Here is a 15,848-nt window from a genome sequence, read left to right on the forward strand (position 1 = left end):
AGTCTGATATATTAGCCTACATTTGAAAGTCTAAAGAGAAGTCTCCTATGTAACTGGCTGCATAAAGAAGCAATGTGCGTACACAAGGGCGTGTGTTAGACTGCATTTTCTACAAGGAGTGTTTAGCTGCAAAAGCAGCTTAAAATAGAAGGTTTGATTGTCATTGGTATGTAAGACAAGGTACATATCCCCTGTGCATCTTCCTAGATACATGGCTAAAAGTCAGGAAAGGAGCAATGCCCATCATTCTTCACCCACAGAAAAGCTTGGTTTGTAATATACAAGTTACTACAGAAAGGCTTTACTACATGAAATCCCTCATAAATGTTCACTTACATGTACCTCAATAAATATACATCCAAAATTCTGATCTACTAAAACTCAGACATATTTGATCTCCATGTCCGAGGGCAGGCCGGTCAGAATTCCAACTAGTCCAATATACAGAGAGATATGGGTAGGGTACCCAAAAACCATCCAATAATTTAAGGTAATGTGTACACAAGACGAAACAACTATGTGTGTGAGAAACACATGGTTGTGCCACTAAAAACTTTACTAAAGACAGTCTAACTAGGGGGTAAAATCTTTGTCAGTAACATTTCAGACACAATCCAATATTAGTGAAACTATCCTTGCCGTACACTTCTAGAAGCATTCTTACACCACAATAATCATACAATATTTTGAAATGGGGATGGAAACTAATACAAATAGCAGGCAATTCTCTTGCATCAGTTCGTAGTTGGGTTATTATATAAAGAAAAGCAAATGTCAGTTTGTTTGGTGGTATGCGCCGCTCTTGAAATTATGTAACAATTGTACTTCTATTGGCAGGATACTAGAATGCTGGGCAGTTAGCACCATCATGTTTTATACATGTCAGACACGATTCAGGCAGGAGACTGATTTTTTTAAGCCAAAAATGGTTTTATTTTAGCAGTCTCCCGCATAAATTGCCTTTTCTTCAATAGGATTCAATGGGTAAAATACATTCAGCCAATTTTTTTTTTAATCTCCCACTTTCCTGTTCTAAGATGTTCACATCTAAGTGGTTTATACTACTCAGGTTTCTTACAAGCTGTCTGCGCTTCTGGAGAGTGCAGGTAAAATCTTTCCAAAAACCGTGGTACCATTTCTGGAAACCAGGACCTAACATAATAAAAATTCATAGCAATTAATGAATTGGGTTAACAGCATATGATCCTGCCAAAGTGTGGTTTTAATATTGAACCACCTGGTTTGGCAGTATAGAATTGGGGAGGACAACCAAACCTGTATGCCTACTTTGTGGATTTGTTATTGGCTTTTGGCAAGGTCCAGAGGAAGCACTCTGGGCAACCTGCTGAGCTTAAACTTTTCTTTAAAAAACATTTTTATTGTTTTTTTACAATGAGTAGTACTGATTGCTGGAATCCAAAATTAAAATATTGTACAAAATGCACAGCTGTGTCGATCACCTATACAACTCCATTCTAAGTTTGCATTGTTCATATCTCACATTTGCCCCCCCCTGTTATACACACAGTATTCAGTAAATCAAAGGGAGGGGAAAACGGACTGTTTTTTATCCAGGTCCAGCATACATATCCGTTAGTTCCTAATGTAAAAAGCAGGCAATAGTGTGTTTTGTAATGGGCTCTACACGTGAGTGTGGAGTTACAGGAGTGGGGAGAAGAGACTTCTCCTCTTGGAAAAAGACCCTCACACACCCAGCCAGCTAGGTGTCTTGCTTCATCATCGGGTCTGCTCCTTATCGGGTCGGCACTGCAATACCCGATCGGCACCCGAGATGGGGCCTTCTTGGCGGAGATCTTTATTCCATATACCGGTGGGTGAAGTGCGTGTGAGGGCCCTAAATCAGTGTAGGTGATAGTGATGTGTAGGGAAGAGGAGTAAAATAGGGGAGATGGTCCACTCAAGAAAATTTTAATGAACGTGGCCCCTACCCTAGTTAAAAGTAAAACAAAGCGTGTATCTCCACTCTAAGTATGTGAAGTTTATGCATTTGTCAGAAGGTCAACATTTTTCGTGCCCATTAATCTATTAGATGGCAATTCGTCAGGTCTAAATAGGATCTACCTACACTTTTTGGTGGCCACGTTCATTAAACTTTTCTTCATCATACTCAAAGTCGCCCAATCCTGAGCTGCATGGTTAAGATCGGTCGGTTCCCAAATGTTGAGGAGACATCTCTTGGGAGACAGTGGGTCCACAAACCTGTGTGATTATATCCATGATACTCTCCCAGTAGCGCATAATGTTAGGACAATCCCACAAGGTGTGACAGATGGTACCCATGTCCCACAGCCCCTCAGACACAACGGGTTATTGGCTCTACCCATTTTCTGTAGTGATGTTCTCGTGCAATATGTTCGGTGTAATATTTTGAGTTGCACAAGTTGCAATTTAGTGGGTATTGCCACTTCGCGTGGGGATGCTAGCGCGTCCTGCCAGTCCGTGTCGTTCAATTCCCCCAGCTCAGCCTGCCATTTCTCACGAAGGGCGGCCGTGGGATCCAGCTGGTTATTTACAATTTTACAATACGTCAGGGAGATGGCTTTTTTGGTCATGTGATGCGTCAACAGTCTGTCCTCAAGTGGCGAGGACTCAGGGAGATCAGTGCCTGGTGCAATAGCTTTCAAGAGTGCATGTTTAATCTGTAGGTATCGGTAGTGTCCCGACGATGCCATCTCATATGTCTCCTGAAGCTGGGAAAAGGAGACAACCCCACCCTTTCGCCAGAGGTCCCCTATCCTCGATATACCTATGAGGTCCCATTGGGCGAAACCTTTGCTATTTTTGAGCCTACCTAACAGTCAGGTGTCCCAAAGTGGTGTGTACTGCGTTAAGATCCCCTCCCAACCCAGCACTCGGAGCGCAGTAAACCAAATGTGTACCGTATGTGCGGTAGGCCCCAGTATTGTACCTGTACGGGATCTATTGTAGAGTGCACTCCGAATGCCTTCGGCACCCAGAGTATGTCTGTCCATGTGAAGGGCAGGTCCGTCTTAAGGGGCATGTAACCACTGATTCATCACAATGAGCTGCGAGGCCCAATAGTATGTTTTAATATTGGGTAGGGCAATCCCGCCCATCACACCAGCCCCGTACCAGTTTGGGCATGGCTATTCGAGCCGGCTTCCCGTCCCAGAGAAGGTGGCTTACTGCTGCGTCAATCGCTTTAAAGTAAGAGTGGGGAACCTGGAATGGAGTATTCTGCAAGGCATATAGAAACCAGGGGAGTGCCATCATTTTGCACAGGGCTGCACGACCCAGAAGCGTCAGGGGCAAAGAGTGCCAGTGTTTCACATCCTGTCGGAGCCTTTTCAAGGGTTCTGAATGGTTCCTCTCAATGAAATGTGCTGGTTGGGAAGTGATATATAGTCCAAGATACCTAAAGCCCTTGTCTGCTACCTGTATCAGGCAGCCTGAAGGTAGCCGCGGAGGAGGGCTCCTCAGCACGTAAAGGACCGATTTGGCCCCGTTAATGGCATAGCCCGAAACTCTGCCATTGGACGCGAAGATATCTAGTACTACAATTATTGATCATCTGGGCGATGCCATATAAAGTAAGATTGGCATACAGGGAGATCCGATCCTCCCATCCCTCCGTCCATCCAAGCCCGCGTATCAAAGGGCCCCTCCTAATACAGGCCGCAAGCGGCTCCAGCACAAGAGCAAACAGGAGGGGCGACAACGGACAACCCGGTCTTGTCCCGCGACCTAGCTGAAAATCGTCCGAGACTCGTCCATTGACCACCACATGCGCCAGAGGCTGCGTGTATAGGAGTTGGATCCAGGCACAGAATTGTGGGCCTAAGTCAAAGTGTCTGAAGACTGCGAAAAGAAAGGGCCATTCGACGAGATCAAAAGCCATACGTCCACCCAAGGAGAGTATGACCGCCTCCTCCTCAATAGTGGGTATGAGGGCCATTACAATGTGGAGTCGTCGGAGATTAAGTGCTGTGTTCCTGCCTGGCATGAAGCCCGACTGGTCGGGATGTACTAGAGAGGTAAGGAATGGTTGGAATCTAGCTGCCAGTACCTTTGCGAGTATTTTGGCTTCTGCATTCAGCAGCGAGATTGGCTGATAAGAGGAGCACTCCTGTGGGGGTTTACTGGGTTTCGGAATTACTACAATTGTCGCGATACGCTGATCCCTGGGAAGCAGTCCCACCGAGACTGGCTTCGTAAATTTTGAGTAAATGCGGCGTGAGTTTGCAAGCTTTCTTTTTGCAGAGTTCTACGGAGATGCTGTTGGGACCAAGGGCTTTCCCCGACTGGAGCCCATTAATGGCTCGCGTTAGTTCGTCAGGTGTCAAGTCTGTCTCCAAGGCTTGAACCTCGTGAGGTGCAAGTTTGGGCATCTGTATATCTTTTGAGGAATGCCAGATTCTCCTCTTGCGTAGTCTCGGCCTTGGGAGTGTATATTGTCTCATAACGAAGTGCAAATGCATTCACGATCTCTTGCGGGTTCGCAATCGCCACCCAGTCTACGGAGTTCAGTTGTGCCGCCCAGCTCGTTCCCTTTTGTCCAGGCAGGCCAGAAGTTTGCCAGCTTTATCGCCGACTTCATAAATAGTGTGCTGTACCTTAGTTACTCTGGCCTTGGCCTCCTCCCACAATGAGCTTAAACTTTGATGCTTTACTGAAGCTGCTACTGTCAGGACTGTACTCCAAGTTGCGGACCCCCATCCAAACTGCAAGTCAGTGAGAACTATTAAGCATCCGGTAATCCCTAATGCAGGTGATGCTCCAGGACCTAATATGTTAGCTGGAGTGCACCAGCCATGATTGATACAGAGGATATGACTTTGCTTTCTAAGACGTTTAAGGGGCTCCAAAAACCCACTGACGTCACAGTGGGTTAAAATTCACCATTAAAGAAGTATCCACCAAAATCTTCATCTTACATTGCTTCTAGTTAACTGAAATATCACAATTAATTGGAAAAGCATAACCCCTTCTACTGTTGAGACCTGGAGCATGGTTTTACTCCCCTAGCTTTAGTCTCAAAGCACATACCTACATAGGGAGGAGAGAGAGGAAGGCCTGAATGAGCATTTCACAGCGCAGACTTGGGATTTACTGGTGAAAGGGTTTAAGATTCACATAAGAGATGATCATCCCGTGACTATTTCGATAGTACTTTAGTCTCATGTCAATGCTCCATTCAGTTCTGAATAAGCAGATTTATTTGTGCGTACCTTGTTTTTTTTATATAAACAATTTGCTTCCTCCCTGACATTTGAATCCTGTTGTAGCTCCTACCATGACTGTTTGGACTCTGATGTGGCTTTGTTGACTGCCAGATGGGGATAGTGGGAATAGAGGGTTTGTTGTACCTCAAATGGAAAACTGAACACATTGTTGTGGCCGGTGAATGGAACACTGTTCATACTACTTGATTTACCACGCAGATCATTTGTTTAACATTTTCTGTCTTATTTGGTGATGAATCCTATCTGAGTCGATATTCAAACACAAAGAGAGAAAGGGTATAGTGGAACCACTCCCAATCCCCTAAAGAATCAACAAAAAAAAGGAGTATATCCAAGTAGAATACAAATTAATGCGTTGAATGAAAACAAAGGAGTAAAACTCTAGTTTATAAAAGAACCCTCACTCACCAACCTAGTTGGTGACATGCTTCATCATAGGGTCCCCACCCGAGCAGCCGAATACCTCTCAGGTAAAAGGAGTATATCCAAGTAGAATACAAATTAATGCGTTGAATGAAAACAAAGGAGTAAAACTCTAGTTTATAAAAGAACCCTCACTCACCAACCTAGTTGGTGACATGCTTCATCATAGGGTCCCCACCCGAGCAGCCGAATACCTCTCAGGTAAAAGGAGTATATCCAAGTAGAATACAAATTAATGCATTGAACAAAAACAAAGGAGTAAAACTTTAGTTTATAAAAGAACCCTCACTCGGGGGCGTGGCCTGAGGCATCAAGATGGCGGTTGCACTTTCAGAGTGCCCCGGACCCCCTCCGTCATCCGCCTTGCATCTGCCACCATCTATTGCCGTCTGCCTCCGTTCCTCGCTGCTGGGGACTCTCTGCACCTCTTGCTGAGCTCCGGCATATTTGGGTCTCACGAATAGAGCCGCCATCGGCCGGTTTCTGCACGGCCGGCCGCTGCTGATACAAAATGGCGGCCCCGCCGGAGGCCCATTCCGGCGCTGCGGGGTTTGGGCGCCGCTGGCGGGGCTCTCCCAGCGGCCGGGGTAGCGGCGATACCGGACAGGAGCTCACAGAAGGATCCAGACCCGCCACGACTTGGGGCCAAGAGGAGGAGCCGCTTCATAGGCGTTGGAGCACGGGTGTTCCTACCTGACCAGACCAGCCTGCCACCGATTGAGTGCGGTGAGTTGCGGAGCCTGGGGCGAGCGGGAGCTCGGCTGCCATTGTAAGGCAGCGGCGCAGGGGGAGGATTGTAACTGTGACCCGACTGCGCCTGGAGCCTGCCTTGCCCTGCGGGCCCACCGAGCGCTGCTCGGGTAGACCTGCCTGGATTCCCTCCCTCGTAGCAGCGCCTGGACTGAGGGGGAGTGCGGCCTACGTGCTCCCATTCCAGATCATACCGGCACGGTCGCTGCTGCCCTGAGGGGGTCAGCCCCCCCTGCGTGATACTGCAATACCCCAGGGCCGCTGATCCTTTCTCTTGGAGGGCTGGGGAGTCCTGGACTGCCAGGGGCAGTGGGCCTTGGTCCAGCCCTCGCTGCGGACTCCCCGCCTTGTTCCCCTTGGCGCCCTCCTTTCCCCCCCCCTGACAAGACTTGGAACGCCGGGAGTAGGTGCCCACTGCCAACGGCCGGGACTCGCGCCGGCCTGCCGCCGATGCCCTGAGGGCCCAGCCCTCTGGCAACTGTAAGCTGACACCCGTGACGCCGGGGCCTGTTCCTGGCTTGTGAAGGACATTTGGCCGGTGAAGGGGTGGCGGGCTGTGGCTTGGCCTTCGCTGCTGGCCCCCTGACTTGTTCTTTCGGCGCCACCCCCCCTCCCGCAGGTGGGATCAGGAGGCCCGGTGGTGCATTGATTTCGGCTATCGGAGCGGGTAGCGAGGGGCAGGCCCCGGGGCTGGCTGGAGGCCCCGGTCGGGCCCCCGGGGGCGCTGGCGGATGTGGAGGAGAGACCGGAATCCTGCTGACCACGTCGTGGGTGTCCGTGGTGAGTGGGGCTGGGGATCGGCCACTACGTCGGGTGGCGGGGCAGAGGGGTGACCCGGTGCCCTCGCCCCCCCTCCCTCCACTGTCACTCTACGCTTCCGCCCTCCCTACTACCCGGGGCCAGCTCCTTCCACCCACCATCAGGGCTGGCCACTGGCTTCTCTCCTGACCAATATGTAGCCTCTCCGGCTGCGATCGACTAGGCCACCCCAAGTCTGATTCTCTGCGCTGCGGGGATTCCCGTAGGACTACCGACGCCTCTAACACTGCCGGGTCATCTGGGGCCCGGTGTTGGGGTGTTTCTTGTCTCTCGGCTGGTGGAAGCCTTCAGGGAGGGGATTTGGGGTGGGATTCGGCCACCGCGTCGGGTGGCGGCGCGACGGCGCCTCCCGCCCCCCCTTGTCGGATTCACAGGTCTCGCTCCCCTCCACACCGCGCTCCCTGTTGAGGGGTGCTTCCTCGGACCGGACGGTGGGAATCTAAGGAGGCCCTTTAGCACTGGACCACGGGCCTCGGCTCTCCCTGGGCTGCTTGTTCGATTCAACCCTCTAATCTGCTCACCTGGGGGTGAGGTCGCTTCAGCTGGACTGGGGGACTGGACTTGGAGATTGCTGCCATAGCAGTCGCCAGAGTGGGGACGGCCGCCCTCCGCTGGAGCATTTCGTCCGGGTCTGCCGCTGTGATTGAATCATCGAGCTGATCTTGCCTTCCTTGGGCCGGGGGGCGCCCGGACCGGAGCATCGATGGTCTGGGTGTCGACGGTTCCCCCTCCTCCTCCGCGGGCTGATTGCTCGCCCGGCCTGTGTTGATTGGATCCGGCATTGGTGGTCATGGGTAGAAGCCGCACCCTGCAGACTCCCGCCCCTCAAACCCAAACAAAAATGGAGCAATTCACCACGTCGGACAGGGACCCTGGCGGTGGGGCATCCAACGGGCCGGGCGCCCCCGGGAGCAATCTCACCACCATCCTTCAAGCGATAGGCGCGTCGCAGGCATCGGTCGAAAATAAGATCGGAGAAGTAAGGGTCGACACGGCTCACATTGTCAAGACCTGCGCAACGCGATGGCTCGAATCACGGAGGCAGAGGCCCGTATCTCCACAGCGGAAGACGCCATTGGCCACCTTAAGACCCAGGTGGCGCGTCTTCAGACCCAGACCTCGGAGCTCCAACGCAGGGCTGAGGATGCCGAAAATAGGTCGCGGTGTAACAACCTGTGCCTTGTAGGGTTTCCCAAGGGAGTGGAGCAGGGTCGTGTTGACACATTCGTGGAAACCTGGGTGCGTTCCTGGATGCCTAAGGACTCCCTCTCGCCCTGGCTCACCGCTCCTTCGCTCCCAAGCCTCCACACGGAGCCCCTGCCCGACCAATAATCCTGAGGGTCCTTAATTTCCAGGACAGAGACACCATCCTTGGAGCGGCCAGGGCACAGGGCCCGTTGCAGTTTCAGACTGCCAGAATCATGGTCTTCCCAGACTACACCAGAGGCGAACCTACGACTAGGTTAAACAAAAGCTCCGTAACATGGGTCTCCGCTATGGCCTTCTCTTCCCAGCCCGGCTCAAGGTTATCTTTCAAAATCAAACAATCTTCTTTGATAGCCCTCACGAAGTGTCCTGATCTCGGGGCTTCCCCATGCTATGTGACTCACTTCCTCCTTCACTCCCTGGACTTACCTGCAGTTCCTGATGTATGAAGTCCTATGTGTAACGGCAGCAGTTGTTAAATCTTTATCCGAACACAGGGAGGGGGGAGTTCCATCTCCGCCATGTTCATGTTTCGCTAACCGTTTTAGCTTAGCACCTAGTCTGATTGTAGGGTTGTTTTGAACTGATTTCCTTCTCAGGGCGAAAGATGCTTCATTTTCAGAAGTGTAGGGTGGGGGTAGTTGGGGGGGGGGGGGGAGAAGGAGGACAGTCGTCTTTCGAATGTTTGTTGTTTTTAGCCACCCACGGGCCGCTGTTCTTTGTTTTTATTGGTAGCCACACACGCACAAATGCCTTTGATGACAACACGGGACTCACCAGTCCGCGCGCCCTTTGCGCAGAGGCACCGGGCACGGATCATTGTCTCCCTTGGGACCCGGGATTACCCGCGCAGGTGTAAACTCTCCAAAACACTACCCAGCAGGATGACGTCAACTATACATAAGGCCCTACACATCCTCTCCTGGAACGTTAACGGTCTACTGGACCGAATCAAACGTACAGCTGTTCTTCGCATCGCCCAGCAACACGCGCCAGATATCCTGCAGGAAACACACCTCCTGGGCTCCCAATGTAATTTCCTTGCCCGCTATGGGTTTGACAGGGTTTGACACTCTGGTTTTGCGCGGGGCTCCCGTGGGGTGGCCATACTGCTCCGGAAAGGGCTTCCCTTCACCCTGACACAGGCCGAAACAGACTTACAGGGCCGCTACGTGGCCCTGACGGGCACGATCGAGGGGCACCCCCTCAATCTTCTGTGAACTTACATTCCTCCCACCAACAAGGCCTCTGCCCTTCACCAACTTACGCTCGTTCTTGCCTCCTTTCCACAGCGTCTGACGGTTGTTGGGGGTGACTTTAATGCGGTCCTGCATCCCTCGCGGGACACGACGGGCGCCCCATTGGCTTCCCGTCTAACATCTGCAAAGCGACTATCTGACTGGTCCTCCGCACTGGGCCTCTGCGACGCCTGGATTGTGTGGAACAGTACACACACACTTCAGCAGACCACCACACGCATTCTCGTATCGACCTATTCCTGTTACCTGCCACAGACTGTCAGTTGATGTCCGGGCCGCGATATTACCCAGGGGCATCACCGATCACTCCCCCGTCTCCCTCTGTCTCGGAAACCCTCCTAATGGCACCCATACGGCATGGCAATTGAACGCCTGGCTTCTGCAGGATGCGAACTTTGTCGAATCCCTCGGGCAGGAATCGAAACAGTACTTCTCCACCAACGTGGGCTCAGTCTCCTCGCCGGGGACCCTGTGGGAGGCCGACAAGGCTGTGAAACCCCCCGGTCTTCCTTGGCGGCCTTACTGGCCGAAACCGGGGTTCAGCTGCCCTGCCTTTCCCAGACGGAGTCGGAAACTCTAGACCGTCCTTTCACAACAGAAGAGATACACGGGGCTATTTCACTGTTGCGCTCCGGCAAAACGCCCGGGCGTTACCCCCAAGAATATTATGCGACCTACCGGGACACGTTGGTTCCGCACTTGGTGGAGTTGTTCAACCATGTAATAGAGACTGGGTCCTTCCCACCCGAGACGGATGTGGCCACTATTTTAGTCCTACCAAAATCACAGCCGCCCTTCCTGGCCTGTGCGGATTACCGCCCCATCTCCCTTATTAATACGGAGATCAAACTCTTCGCCACTGTGGTGGCACAGAGACTTCGCCCCCACTTGCAAACGCTGTTCCACCCTGATCAATGCGGTTTCATGCCTGCCCGGGGTACCAGACATTGCATACGCCGCCTCCATCTTGCTCTGGCACATCGCCACCACCTCACCCCGTATCTGGCCTTGCTCTTCTTGGACTTCGAGAAAGCCTTTGATACGGTTGACTGGGGTTACCTCGAGGACGTGTTGGAGAGGATGGGTCTTGGTCCCGCGTTCCGAAGTCTCAACCGGGTTCTCTATTCTGCTCCCAAGGCTAGGGTCCTTATCAATGAAGTGTTCTCGGAAACATTTCCTATCCAGAGGGGCACTCGCCAGGGCTGCCCGCTCTCACCGCTTTTATTTGCCCTAGCGATGGAAGCCCTGGCTTCGCTCATCTGCCAAGACCCCCTCATCCGGGGTTGGACCTGGGACCTGAACCAGATCGACAAGATAGCCTTACACGCTGATGACGTTCTCCTCTTTATGGCAGATCCCGAGTGCTCTGGTCCGAGATGCCTGGACGCTCTCTCTGCCTTTGAGCAGATTTCCGGGCTCAGGCTCAACTCGCGAAATCCACGCTGGTCCCCCTGCACCCCTCACGGGCGTGCTTCGATTGGCAAACATCCATACCCATGCGTAGGCAATCATTTAAGTACCTGGGGGTGTGGATTGCCCTACTACCGGAGCTTGAGTGGGCCCTGAACATGACCCCTCTGGTTACCAGGGCTAAGGCGGACCTTAAGAAATGGCAATCTCTCCCTCTCAACCCCCTTGGCAGAAGTGCCCTCTTCAAAATGATGGTCCTCCTCTGCTTCCTGTACATATTACAAAACATTACCACTTATCTCCCAGGGAGTTGGTTTCGGGAACTGGATGGGGTCCTTACCCGCTTTTTGTGGGGAGGAAAGAGGCTGCGAATGTCTCTGGCGCACTGCCGCATACCCCCTTACGACGGTAGCATGGGGGTGACTAAGCTTCACCTCTATTACGTGACCACACAGCTTATCGTGATCCACGATTGCTTCGCGGGCGGCTGGTCCGACCCGGCATACAGGGTGGAACTCAGGACTTTAGACTTTTCACAGCTCCAAGCATACCTGTATGGGAGCCCTGTGCCGCAGGCTCTTCACCCCCAGTCACCAGGGCGGTGCCTGTGGCCTGGCGTGCCGCGCTAAGACATGTAAAGTGGAACCGGAAACTCACCAGGCAGACGCCTCTGTGGAGTGGGACGTGGCTGGCGGAGGTCTCCTCTCTCCAGGACTTTCGCAGATGGGACCTCATCAGGATCCCGCTATTGGGAGACGTTTGGGTGGGGGACCATGTCAGATTATTTGCAGACCTACAACACCTTAACTCCCTCCACTCCTCCCAATTCTACAAATATTTACAACTGAGGCATGCCCTCCAAGTCCACGTCTCATCCCCCACATCCTTCCCAGAATTCAGCCCCCTGGAGGCCCAAGTGATGATGGGGAACCTGGGTAGAGGGGGGTGTCGCAGATCTATCGCTCCCTCGTGAACAACGGCCCCGCAGCCCTAGACCTGCTTCATACCCGCTGGGAGGGGTGGCTGGGTCCCTTGGAGGACGCGGATTGGAGGGACGCCCTTATGGCCCCCAAAACACGGACGACCTCCTCCAAGCTGCGTCTAGTCCAACTCTATTATCTCCACGGGTCATACCTCACCCCCGCGCTCCTGTACAGCGCCCGCCTTCGACCCTCCCCATCCTGCACGCGCTGCCATCAGGCTTCAGCTGATTTTTATCACATGGTGTGGCAGTGTCCCGCCCTCACACCATTCTGGGCAGGGGTGGAGCTTGAGCTCACGCAGACTCTTGGGTGGAAGGTGCCTCATGACCCGTTGCGCCTGCTCCTGGGGCTGTTCGACGGCCCTGATGGCTCCCGGGCTGATAAGTGCTTCTTGGGAACGGCGTTGGCGGTAGCAAAACGCGACATTGCGGCACTTTGGTCCCAAACGAAATCCCCCACAATACGGAGATGGAGGAAGGGAGTGGATTGGTGTGACACCCAGGAAGAGCCTCTCTTCGAAGCCCGGGGATGCCCCGAACTCTTTGGCAAAATCTGGGGCAAATGGTTCAACTTACTATGGGTCCGAGGAGTTTGTGTTCATCCTGTATATGATTAGTTATAAGCTGGTGTTCTACTCATCCCATGAACGCTTTATAAGTCTGTCGTTACATATTGATTGCAATGTGCGTAAATGATGTGTCTGATTTGCTACCAATGTACTTTTTGTTCTCTTTAAAATCTAATCAACTTGATTATCAAAAAAAAAAGAAAAACACTCACTCACCTACCTAGTTGGCGACATGCTTCATCATAGGGTCCCCACCCGAGCAGCCGAATGCCTCTCGGGTGTGCTATGACGCCCGATTACAGTGGAGCAGGTTTTGTAGTGCAAAGTGAGTGATCAGTGAGGATGTGGTTTAAGATTGCCTTCATTAATCCCTAAAAACTTTATGCTGGAATAATAAGGCAAGAATAAAACGAAAGGGGATGTCCTAGCAGGTTCAATTGGACACCGACATCCATAGGTGTATTAAGTGACAAGGTCAGGTCTACCTGTTTCAGCCTCTGGGTGCAAAATTGCGAGGCTTTCTTCAGGACCAGTGATGACACGAAAGGTGTGCACTCGCTAAGGTGCACCCATCTCGGTGTCAGAATAACCGCAAACTGAAGGTTCAGCTCTCAGCATTCTCTGAAAGGAAACAGATTATATTCTGGAAGAAAAAACAGCATATGAGAACATACAAGTTGTTCTTGTACTGAAAGTTTTACTCGGCAAAGTTGGTGTACCCATGCTACCATACGGGACGTTCAATACGTGTAGTAGGCTATCCTGACTAAGGTGCCAATTTTTATCAAGTGCTGTGCACACGTGTTGCACACCCACGACTAATAATTAATTACGTAGTGTTTTTCTGTAAGGAGGGAGGGGTGCTGTGAACCAAGAGACTCATCACTACCATCCACACTTGGTCAATACAGTGTGGTGCATCAATTGAGCTATGGCAAAAGACCGTAACTTACAGACTCGCCTCTTCAGAAACCAGCAGAAGATCGTGATTCATAAAAACAGGCGGAGCATCACTCAATCATGGTGCTTTAAGTCATACAAACATGGTGGAGAATACGAAAAAATTCCTAAATTAAAGGCTTACATGGGACGTAGTTAAGTCATAACCCATGGATCCAGTCGGGGGGCGTGGTCTATAGTCACCCTCTGGATGTAGATTAGAGAAAAAGGATAGTGCAGAATCAGGCATAATTTAGTATGTAAAATAACGAGTATAAGCTGTGAGCTAAAGCCTCACTTACTACGCCAAGCACAACCGCCCGCTTCTGGCACCGGATGTGTTCCTGGCCCGGGATCCCGAAGATGAGTGTGTTCCGTGACCGGGCCTATTTGAATGTTTTTGCTTGATTGCGATGTGCTGCGTCATCACGCCGAGCGTGGTCACGTCAGTGTACCCGCCCATATGTTGGAAGATTAACCCCTGCATTGGTGGGGTATTCAAAAGACTAACTTTTTTGCTGCAGCTAGAGAATCGATGGTTATGTGCGGTCTTAAAACAACCTCGTTCTTATGGCAGTAAAAGCACATTCCTGCTGTAGTAAAGACATGTCGGAATTAGAATCAAATAAAGACCTAGTTAATATTGAGTGGAATGTGTGTCGGTGTGTTAAAGCACATTAATTTTATAATGTCATCTGCCATGTATCTATATTGGTAAAGAGTGTCAGCTGACATCAATAAACCCCAGCTCATTGTAGGGACTCATACAGTTCCAACATGCTACGTCAGATAAGGCATGTCTAGTTGGTTCATTCATGGTCCCCTTAGTCTGGTGGTATATCAATGGCTCTACTTTATTTAGGATTGTGAATTCCACGGAATATTATCGTTCAGCCCTTGTTTGTGAGATGAAAGCCTATATATCCAGCGTTGTTCTCTCTCTAGGAGAAGGCGTTGTGTATTGTCACTAGTTTTAATCTGTTCTATGACCGTCCACCTAGGTCATTTGTGGTATGATTAGTTTGCAAGAAATGATCTGTGATTTTTGTGGTGCTTCTTTTGCACCGGATGTTACTGCGGTGCTCGTAGAAGCGTTGCTTGACCTTTCTGCTTGTCATCTCCAAATATCTTAATCCACATGGGCACGTTATGAGGTAAACCACATTCATTGAATTACAGTTCCTATGTGCCCTGAGTATCCAGGTCTTATTCGGTTCAAGGTCAAGGCTTTTGGCAGGGGCTGTCAGGTGGTAAACACTACAATTTCCACAGGGAAAATGTCCAGTCACATTAGGGAGACCCCAGGCATTAAGTACTATGGTGGTGTGATCATTTTCCACTTTTTGTGGGTGGGTGGAGACGAGAGAGTCCCTCAGTCTCCTGACTCTCTTGAATGAAAAAAGAGGTTTTTCCCAACTCCTGTTGCCAGTATGCAAGATTATCCAATGTTTATTTATGGATTTCGTCACTAAATTCAAAACCGTGCTGGAAGTGGTCTCACACGTGAGTGGAATTTTGCTGATGGGTTTGAGATTCTCCTCTAAAAGGGCCTCACTAGGCTGGTTCCTGGCCTGTTTGTCATTTTTTAGGTATTCTGTCTGGGTAGCCACGGGTTGTCAACTTTTTTGGCTAGAACTGCCCCTTGGGTCTGGTAGTCATCTAGCTTACTGCAATTCCTCCTGAAGTGGAGGTATTGTCCATAAGGCAGGTTTTCCCCGAGTGCTCTCGGGTGAAAGCTGTCGAATTGTAATAGATTATTTCTGGCAGTGGGTTTGTGGTATGTTCTCGTTTCCAGTCTGCCCTGCTCTTTTGTAATGGTTATATCTAAGAAAACCATTTCTTTTTGGTCAGTGGAATGCATAAATTTTAGATTCCTGTCACAACAGTTAATCCATGTAAGGAAGTCAGAGAGTACTTCATTAGGTCCTTGCCAGATAACGAGTACATCATCTATGTATCTCCTCCAAAAGGAGATATGGGTGCCATAGGGGTTGCTTTCATGAAGGATATATTTCTGTTCGAAATCGTGCACATATAATCCTGCCACACTCAGGGCAAAAGTACTGCCCATGTAAGTACTGTTGGTTTGGAGAAACAAGTCCCCTTCAAATTCAAAAAAAGTTCTCTGTGAGCGCCAAGTTGGGACACTCAATTATGAATTGTTTTGGCGTCCGGAATTCCCACTCAGCCTTAGCTCTACTGATTACTTCTATAGCGTCATCTTGCGGGAGGCTGGTGTATAAGCTCTATGTCCAAACTCACTAAA

At 50.8% G+C, this 15,848-nt stretch overlaps 1 protein-coding gene across 6 annotated transcripts in view; it reads right to left on the bottom strand.

Moving 5' to 3' along the window:
- The window catches only part of SMARCC2 (SWI/SNF related BAF chromatin remodeling complex subunit C2), a 501,863-nt gene that overhangs the window by 368,858 nt on the left and 117,157 nt on the right, over window positions 1-15,848 (bottom strand). The window lies entirely within an intron of this gene.

The sequence above is a fragment of the Triturus cristatus genome, chromosome 4_2, assembly GCF_964204655.1.
Source record: "Triturus cristatus chromosome 4_2, aTriCri1.1, whole genome shotgun sequence".
In the NCBI taxonomy this organism is placed as follows: Eukaryota; Metazoa; Chordata; class Amphibia; order Caudata; family Salamandridae; genus Triturus; species Triturus cristatus.